We start from the raw sequence: 10202 nt of genomic DNA, 5'->3' as shown, positions 1-10202 counted from the left end.
AAGCACTTCAAGAACAGACAGTGGGAGCTTTCTATACATTCAGGCTGCCTACTGTGGGGCGACCGTGTGGTCATCCCAACGGTCCTCCGACAACAGATTCTGCAACGCCTCCATGAAAGTCACCCCGGAGTCAGCAGAATGAAGGCCCTTGCTCGCAGTTTCGTTTGGTGGCCAGGTTTAGATGCAGAGATCGAAGCCTGGGTCGCCAAATGCGAAACCTGCCAGCAGTCCCGACCATCTCCTCCTTCCTCTCCCTCCTGGGAATGGGAGATGCCTCGGGGTCCCTGGTCTAGAATACATATAGATTTCGCTGGCCCCTTTCACGGCCAGACTTTCCTTATAGTTGTGGACGCGTACTCTCGATGGGTGGAAGTATTGCTCATGCACTCCACCACATCTGACAGTACTGTGCGAGCCTTGCGACGATTGTTCGCAACCCACGGGTTGCCGGACACAGTAGTGTCCGACAACGGCCCGCAATTCACGTCCACAACGTTCCAAACATACCTGGCCGAGCAAGGGGTCCACCACGCGCTAGTTGCCCCTTACCACCCGGCCAGCAATGGCTGAGCGGAAAGGGCGGTTAGATCTGCCAAGGAGGCTTTGGGCCGTCTAAACCGTGGAGACTGGCAGGCAAGGGTGGATGCTTACTTATTGGCACAGCACTCCACACCTTGCCCCCTGACACAGAAAAGCCCCGTGGAGATGTTGATGGGCAGGCGCCTGCGGACCACCCTGGATAGATTGCATCCCGTCTATTCAGGAATTCAGTCTGGCAACCTGGGGCCTCCAACCCCCTCCCGCACTTTTAAACCTGGGGACCTGGTTTGGGCTAGAAACTAAGGAGGAGAGACGAGATGGGTGCCCGCAATTATAACCGAAATAACAGGGCCCGTTTCCTACAGGATTCGAGTTTCAGATGGATCAACCTGGAGAAGACACCTGGATCAATTGAGACAACGACGGTCATCAGAAAATAATTTTCAAGCCGACACGCAAGGTCCTGGCTTAACCGTTTCTCAGCCAGACCTGAATCCGCAACCGCAGTTAAATAACCACAACTCTCCAGCCTTCTCCAATCCAGGCCAGCCTAGCTCAGTATCACAGCCCAGCGTTGCTTCTCAATCCGGAGTCGAAAACCCCAACCCATTACGTTTAGGCCAACATAGACCTAGCCTTTCCCTTCCAGAGGCCGCCTACCGGCCTAGTCACAAGCCGACAACATCCTCGGCCGCACCCTCTTCGCCCAGCTTACCATTCAGTGGGAGTCATCCATTCAGGGTTCCTCTGCCATCAGACGTCACCTGGAGCTTCACTCCCCGAGGGGAGGAGCTCAGACAGGGACATCACTGCGATGATCCACCTGCAATGCAATTGCGGCGTTCGGGGCGTGTCCGCCGTTCTCCTGTTTACTTACAAGACTACGCATGCGCAAACATCACGCATGCGCACAGCTGGGGGGGAAGAAGTGTTGTATAGTTAAAGTTAGTCCTCGCTGTTACGAATGACAGCTCGGCAGCAGCCAGGCGCGTCTTAGCCAATCAGACGCGCCTGTCAGTTGCTGGGCTGTCAGGTGCGTGAGTCTGCGGAACTATAAAAGGCAGACTCGTTCAAACTGTCAGTTGTTCAGCACCAGAGCAGACGAACTCTCCAGTCAGAACCCCTCCCAACGACTGACCCAGATAGACCTCAGGGACCCCTAACTGTAAGGTAACCAGATGTTCCGATTTTAGCAGGAGAGTCACGATTTCTAACAATTTGTCCCGTGTCCCAGGGCGTTTTTAAAAAGTCCTGATTTTCTGGCTTCATGTTGAAAGTCCAGTGGATTTGCTTAAAAATCCTAACCGGGGCAAGACAAAAGACACCCTGTCTAATCCCTCTCTCTGTCTCAGTACTTTCATTGAAGATATTAAAACATTAAAGCAAGGAAACGGACGCCCCCCCGCCCCTTTTACCTTGTTTTATAAGAAAAAATGACAAAGTACCATAGAGTTCCAGGAAATACTTGGCTAGAGAGGTAGCGAGTGTTCCTTCCTGGATTTTCCGGAGGGGAGGGGCACGTAGGTTGGAGGTCGGCTAGTGTGGAAAAAATGGTGGCAAAGTTTATTTGAAAAATATTTCCCTGACTAATTTCACAATTTTAATTTGTTCAGTTCTTTGTATTAACATCTACATCATTCTGAATTGACTTGGAGTGCTCACTTGTGCCTGCTGGTAAGTGGGCTGGGTTTTTTTCTTTTATTTTTTAATGTATTTTAAAATAATATTTTATTTATTGTGCATAGGATTTTTTAAAATTTATTCTGTGTGGATTCTTTTTTTAAATTGTCTTAGGCTATTTCAAAAAATATTCTATACAAAATACAAAATACCAGCTACAGTTATTCACTTAAGAACTGTGGCAAGAAAGGTGGTATAATGGGCTTAGTGACCAAATTTACAATGGCATTGAAAAAAGTGACTGATGACCATTTTTCACACTTAGCGACCATTTTCACACTTAGCGATCGTTGCAGCATCCTCATGGTCACACAATCAAAATTTTGATGTTTGGCAACAGATTCGTATTTATGATGGTTTCAGTGTTCTGGGGTCATATAATCACCTTTTGACAAAGTCAAATGGGGAAACCAGATTCACTTATGTTACTAACTTATTAGCTGCAGTTATTCACTTAAGAACTGTGTCAAGAAAGGTGGTATAATGGGCATAGTGACCAAAGTTACAATGGCATTGAAAAAAGTGAGTGATGACCATTTTTCACACTTAGCGACCATCTTCACACTTAGCAACCGTTGCAGCATCCTCATGGTCATGCGATCAAAATTTTGATGTTTGTCAACAGTTACAATTTATATTTGTAAATTGTAGTTATGTTGAAATAAAAAAAATATTACAATACTATTTTTGCATTATATGAAAATTTTTGTTGCTCCGTACAAAATTTTTAATCAACCCCCCCCCCCCCCCCGCTCAAGGGTGTCCCTCTTTACCAATCTGAAAATCTGGTCACCTTACCTAGCTGCACCTTCAAAGCCTCTGAGATGGGGAGGTCCAAGGGGCCACAGAACCCACTAAGCACATGTCCAGAACCAGAAGACGGTCCACCCCCCACCCACCCCAACCCCTTTCTTGGTGGGGCTGGCAAGAGATGGGAGTGTGCCCAACGCAGGGCAGCTTGAAAAACCTCCTTGATGTGACACACAAGGGAAGCAATGAAACATCCAGGGGAGGAAATATAAACAATATACAAGCAGTCCTCGACTTACAACCACAATTGAGTACAAAGTTTAGTTTTGACCCATTCTATGACCTTTCTGGCCATATTTGTTAAATATGCAGATGTTGAGTTAGCAGCATGGTTTTTAAGTGAATCTGGCTTCCCCACTGACTTTGCTTCTCAGAAGGTCATAAAAGGGGATCACATGAGTCCGGGATGCTGAGATTGTCATAAATATGAATCAGTTGCCAAGCTTCCAGATGTAAATCATATGACCATGGGGTGCCACAATGGTTGTAAGTGTGAAAAATGTTGATAAGTCACCTTTTTCAGTGCCATTGTAGCTTTGAATGGTCACTAAATGATATGTTATAAGTCGAGGACTCTCTGTTCAGTAAAGAGGGAAACCGTCACAAAAGGGAAGAGAGAGGAGGACTCATTTATAAGTCCTGGCGGAGCTGCAGCGAAGTTTCTCCCGACGTCTTCCTCCTCCTCCTCCTCCTCCTCCCCTCAATCCACCCAGAAGAAAAGAGGCCCAATTCTCCTCCGTCCTCCTCTCCCTCCGTCCTCCCTCCTGCATCTCCCTGGGAAAGAAATGGCCTTAAAGCAGCTTTAAGGAGCTCATGTGTGTGTGTGGGGATATTCTGGGATGGACCCAGAGCTCTTGGGGAGAAGGAGAGGCTGGAGTGGGGTTCAGCCTGATCCATGCAGGGAAAACCAGCCCTCCTGGAGGTTGGAGCAAAGAAACTCTCTTCCTGCTTCAGCCCTTCAGCCCGGACTTTAGACTCTGGACCCTTTATTATACCTTTCCAAGAACGAGGTATACCATCTGCTTACCACCTGTATACCACCTGTATACCACTGTTGGTGCTCAGCTACCTCAAATTTTTTAAGAACTATTTGCGCAGTTATTAAGCTATACTTGCGCAGTGTGCAAAAATTTTTAGGAATGCGGTGTGAATGGTATGTCTGATTGATGACTGTACCCACTTTTTTAACTTCATTACTGTTGTATTTTTTGTGTTTTAATTGACCTATGTGGGGAATGCATGGATGAGTGGCTGTATTTGTGTGAGAGGATGACTGATTCGAAGGGCCTGTCGGGAAACGCAGGGGCTATGGGGGTGGGTGGAGGGACTATGGACACGGGAGTGGGCTGGAGCATTACGGTCTTAACAGGGAGGGGCAGATATGGCGGGGACTTTAAGGCTGGCCATTACCGGGGAAGGAGGGCTCGCTACGTTACAGAGATCCCTCCTTCCGGCCCTATGAGTCCCACTCCAAGGCCAGATGGCACGAGTAATCAGGACCCTGGTCTCAGGCTGCTGTCACTAAATGCCAGGTCTGTAGTTCACAAGGCTCCCCTCATCCGGGACCTAATTTTAGACGAGAGGGCGGACCTGGCATGTATTACTGAAACCTGGCTGGGCCCGGAGGGAGGAGTCCCCCTCGTAGAGATGTGCCCAGAGGGTTTTCAGGTGCTTCATCAGCCGCAATCCCAGTTAAGGGGTGGGGGTGTGGCTATTGTTATCCGAGAGTCTCTAGTACCTCGTAGGATCCCTGCTCCGGGGCTTGTCGGGTGTGAGTCCCTACTGGTGAAGTTGGACCTCAAGGGTCAAGTGAGCTTGCTGTTAACGTACCTGCCTCCCAACAGCATTGCAGCAGCCCTCCCCTCGCTCCTCGAGTCAGTAGCCGAGCTGGCAATTGAGTTTCCCAGGCTTAAGGTTCTGGGGGATTTCAATTTGCCTTCACTCGGTGAACACTCTGATGGAGCGCAGGAGTTCATGGCTTCCATGACAGCCATGGGCTTGACCCAAGTAATTCGGGGCCCGACTCACTCGGCGGGTCACATGCTCGACCTCGTATTCCTCTCGGAGCAGTGGAGTTGTGATCTTGGTTTGAGGGGTAGCGAGATCTTACCCCTGTCATGGTCGGACCACTACCTACTGAGGCTTGACTTTCGGAGACCAAACCCCCACTGTAGGGAGGAGGAACCGATTAGGTGGTTCCACCCCAGGCAACTTATGGACCCTTTGGGCTTTCAGACGGAGCTTGGCATTGTTCCTGATACCCTCGCCCGCAGGCCGGCGGAGACTCTGGTTGCTGCTTGGAATTCAGCAGCGTCAGGGGGTCTTAACCGGATTGCGCCTTTACGGCCGATCCGAGGCAGTGGATCCAGGAGGGCTCCTTGGTTTACCGAGGAACTCCGGGAGATGAAGCGCCAAAAGAGACGCCTAGAGCAATGATGGAGCTCCAGTAAGTCTGAGTCAGACCGAGCGCTTTTAACATCCAGCATCAGAGCCTACCTTCGGGCAATTAGGACGACCAAAAGAACACACATTGCCTCTCTGATTGCTTCTGCTGAGTCGCGCCCAGCCGCCTTGTTCAGGATAACCCGTTCCCTCCTAAATAGGAGGGATACGAGCGATTCTTTGCAAGGCAGAGCTGAGGATTACGTCCAATTCCTCGCGGATAAAGTTGCTCGGCTTCGGACGGACCTGGACTCCAATTGCGCAGAGCCAGCCGAGGCACCAGGGGAGAATCTGGCAGGACATCACTGGATTGATTTTCAAGCTGCTACCCCTGAGGACGTGGACAAGGCCATGGGAGCTGTAAGTGCCTCCACATGTGTACTGGACCCGTGCCCCTCCTGGCTGGTCGCTAACAGCAGGGAGGTGACACGGGGCTGGATCCAGGTGGTTGTTACCGCCTCCCTTCGGGAGGGTTCCTTTCCCCCCCCGCTCTAAAGGCGGCGGTGGTGAGACCCCTTCTGAAGAAGCCATCTTTGGATCCAGCCGTCTTAAACAACTATCGTCCAGTCTCCAACCTCTCCTTTGTGGGGAAGGTTGTTGAGAAGGTGGTAGCCTTTCAGCTCCGGCGGTCCTTGGAGGAAACTGATTATCTAGATCCCTTCCAGTCGGGATTTAGGCCTGGCTACAGCATGGAAACCGCTTTGGTCGCATTGATCGATGATCTCTGGAGAGCCAGGGATGGAGGTTATGACTCCGTCCTAGTGCTCCTTGACCTCTCAGCGGCTTTCGATACCATCGACCATGGTATCCTTCTGCGACGACTGCGAGAGGTGGGGGTGGGAGGCACTGTCCTACGGTGGTTCTCCTCTTACCTCTCGGACAGGTCGCAGTCGGTGTTGGTCGGAGGGCAGAGATCGACCCCATGGCCCTTGAATTATGGGGTGCCGCAGGGTTCGATCCTGTCCCCCCTCCTGTTTAATATCTACATGAAGCCGCTGGGTGAGATCATTCGACGGCACGGGATAAAATACCATCAGTATGCGGACGATACGCAGCTGTATCTGTCCGCTCCGTGCCAACTCAGTGAAGCAGTTGACGTGATGTGCCAGTGCCTCGAGGCTGTTAGAGACTGGATGGGGGTTAACAAGCTTGTACTCAATCCAGATAAGACCGAGTGGCTGGTGTGTTTCCCTCCTACTAATTGGCCAAGTGTTCCATCTCTCAGGCTGGGGGGTCAAACAGTACGCCCCTCAGACAGGGTTCGCAATTTGGGAGTCCTCCTGGACCCACAGCTGACTTTTGAACACCACTTGTCGGCTGTGACCAGGGGGGCATTTGCCCAGGTTCGCCTGGTGCACCAGTTGCGTCCCTACCTGAACCGGGAGGCCCTCACAACAGTCACTCGCACCCTTGTGACCTCTAGACTGGACTACTGCAACGTGCTCTACATGGGACAGCCCTTGAAGAGCATTCGGAGACTCCAGCTTGTCCAGAATGCAGCCGCGCGAGCGATCGTGGGTGCACCTCGGTTCACCCACGTAACACCTATCCTCCGCGAGCTGCACTGACTGCCTATTGGTCTCCAGATACGCTTCAAGACGCTAGTCGTCACTTATAAAGCCCTTCATGGTATTGGACCTGGGTACTTGAGAGACCACCTGCTGCCAATTACCTCCACTAGAGCAATTAGATCCCACAGATTAGGCCTCCTCTGAATTCCATCTGCCGGCCAGTGTTGACTGGCGACTACCCGGAGGAGAGCCTTCTCTGTGGCTGCTCCAACCCTCTGGAACGAACTCCCCGTGGAGATTCGAACCCTCACCACCTTCCAGGCCTTCCGTAAAGCCCTTAAAACCTGGCTGTTCCGACAGGCCTGGGGCTAAAGAGCTGTTGCCCCCATCTCGAATGGTATGACTGTCGTGTGTTTTAAATTATGCATGGTTATGTGTCGTTTTTTAATTTTTGTCTGTATCCCCCTTCCCTGGTTTGAGTTGTGAGCCGCCCTGAGTCCCCTTCGGGGGAAAAGGGCAACATATAAATATAATAAACTAACTAACTAACTAACTAACTAACTAACTTCATTCTGGCCAGACCAGGAGCTGGTGGGCTTCACACAACCCCTCCACTCCTGGGGGAAAAGCAGCACCCACCCTCTGGGTCCCAAGCAAGCCAGCTATGGACTGGGGTCTAGCCACAGAGGCAGCCTGCGGCTCCCCCACTCCATTTACCACCCTCTGTCATTGACATGGGGCAGAGCCCCTCACCTGCCCTGCAAGAACAGGGGGCAGCCTCTCCATGGGGCAGCCCATTTCCCAGATCAGGAGGAAGAAGCACCTGGCTGCCCAGGGGGAAATTGGTAAAGAGGCCCAGGCTAACCTCTCCACCACCAACCCCTGGACCCCACCTGGCCTGCAGGTGCCCAGGGCTCACCTGGGAGCCCCACCTGTCCCCACCTGTGATGTCAGAGCCCCTCTCCCTCCCAGCCAATCCCAAGGAGGGCCCCTCCCTCAGAGGTGAGCTTTCCGACAGCCCCTGAACTCCCCAGAACAGAAGGGGTGGGTGGGGGGCTTCCCCTCCTCACAGCACAGCCACCTGCAAAACTCTCTCCAAATTCAGCCCATTGGAGGAAGCCAGGTGCAGGGAGGCCATCTGGGTATGAAATTGGTCAGAAAGCCCCCAGGTGAAGCTGACCCAGAAATCTCGGCAAGGCTGTTCAGAAGAGGTTGCCATTGTCTCTTTCCCAGGGCTCTGAGAGTCTCCTAGCTAGCTTAGTGCTCAGGGCAGGACTAGAACTCAGGGTCCCCTGGGATTTCACAACCACCACACCCAACTGACTCTGGTGGGATCCACACAACCCACTTAACCTGGTCATTTCACCAATGGCCACATTCACATGTGCCACTTTTAACCATGGTTTGTTTCCTGAGGTTGAACCTGTTGGCTTAGGAGTCAGGAGTTGTAGGAACTCCAAAGTGGAGCAATTCATTGAAGAGAAGCTGAACAATAGGATACACAGGCAGTCTTCGACTTACGACATTCAAAGTTACAACAGCACTGAAAAATGTGACTTATGACCGTTTTTCACAGTTATGACCTTTACAGCCTCCCCAGAGTCACGTGGTCAGAATTCAGATGTTTGGCCACTGATTTATGTTTATGGCCATTATGGCCGTGTCCCAGGGTCACGTGATCCCATTTTGTGACCTTCTGACAAGCAAAGTCAATGGGGAAGCCAGATTCACTTAACAATCGTGTTAATTTATGAACTGCAGTGATTCACTTAACAACTGTGGCAAGAAAGGTCATAAATAGGGAAAACTCATTTATCAAATGTCTCACTTAATGACAGAAATGTTGGGCTCAATTGTGGTCATACGTCAAGGAGTATCTGTATTGGGGACACTTTTCTGCTTGTATGAACCATGTTCACACAACATAGGTGACCAGGCCGGGGTCCTCTCAGCCCCACTGAGACAAACCAGAGGTCCATGTGGAGCCTCCTCAAAACCTGTAAGAAACCATGGATGACCACATCCCCCTCCTCCTCTCCTCTGGGGTCTCCCCTGGGACAAACTCAGTCATTGGGGTGGGCTCATTCCTGGCCGAGAAGGGGCTTCCTCCCCTCTGGGCAGAACCCGGTTTTGGTAAGCCACAGTTGTGAACACCCTGGAGGAGAACAAAGTCTAATCCCACATCAACCAGGCATTGAAATGCTTGAACCCAGAGCCACCCAGGATCTGGTCTCCAGGCACTGAGAGCAGAATCTGAGGGACGTTGAGAGGGAGAACCTCCAAGCGGTGGACCTGGAATATGGGCCATCCTCTGTTCCTCCCTGTCAGGATGGATCTCCCTGTCCCTTCGGTTCCTCCCCCCCCGACTGACTCAGCCCCCCAGTTCCCCCTTCTAGACCAAGAAGTCCATATTAATGTCTTCCACTCCCAGTGAAGAGACACAATCCCTGAACAATGGATCCAAATAAACCAGGAAGAAAGGAGTTTTCAACAGCCCCTTCAAACCCCTCAGCCTCAGAGATTGGAAGCCAGGTACATCCCCAAAACAGAGGAAGCCCCACCAGACCAAATCAGGTTGCACCATCCACCACACTGTGGGCATTTCCACCATCTTTGCAGAGCTTCCCTGTGATAAGATGGGTGGCCAATAAATGCAATGATTAGATACAGAGGTAGGTGGATGGATGGATGGAAGATAGATAGATCTCAGCTGTAGACCTTACAGTCCATTCTTTATTTAATAAACTAAAAAAGGTCAAAATATAAAGAATCTTAGTGTATTACATGAACATGGAAAGACAACTCAGAAATGATACAAAAGAAAAAAAAACTTCCATCCACTCTATAATTTTCTCCCTTTTTACTCAACAAGGTGTCACTTTCCTGTTTCTTAATGAGCTCTTATCCAAAATTTAATATTGCTAGAAAAGATGGAAAATGAAATTTCACTTCAGGCACAAGCAATTTTAAAACCAGCTGCAATTTGGGTCAATATATGGAATTCTGATATAAAACAAAATTCCAAAAAAGACCTACTCTTAAAATTTAACAGAGTTCAAGATGGCCTCCTTGTCATTAGAAGACAGGCAACACTAGAGTTCAATGGCTTTAACTTGGAGTGGAACCAAACTCCATAGCTCTGGGTGACCTTCCCCAGCAATTCCTGGAGACAAAAGGCCATGTTGAAGGACAGCAGAAGTCAATTCCTTGGGTGTTGAA

Source organism: Thamnophis sirtalis, unplaced genomic scaffold (genome assembly GCF_051295495.1).
Source record: "Thamnophis sirtalis isolate CommonGarterSnake01/CBP01778 unplaced genomic scaffold, rThaSir2_p1.2 scaffold_15, whole genome shotgun sequence".
Classification (NCBI taxonomy): domain Eukaryota; kingdom Metazoa; phylum Chordata; class Lepidosauria; order Squamata; family Natricidae; genus Thamnophis; species Thamnophis sirtalis.
The sequence above is the reverse complement of the archived record's forward strand: the minus strand, read 5'-3'. Positions refer to the sequence as shown.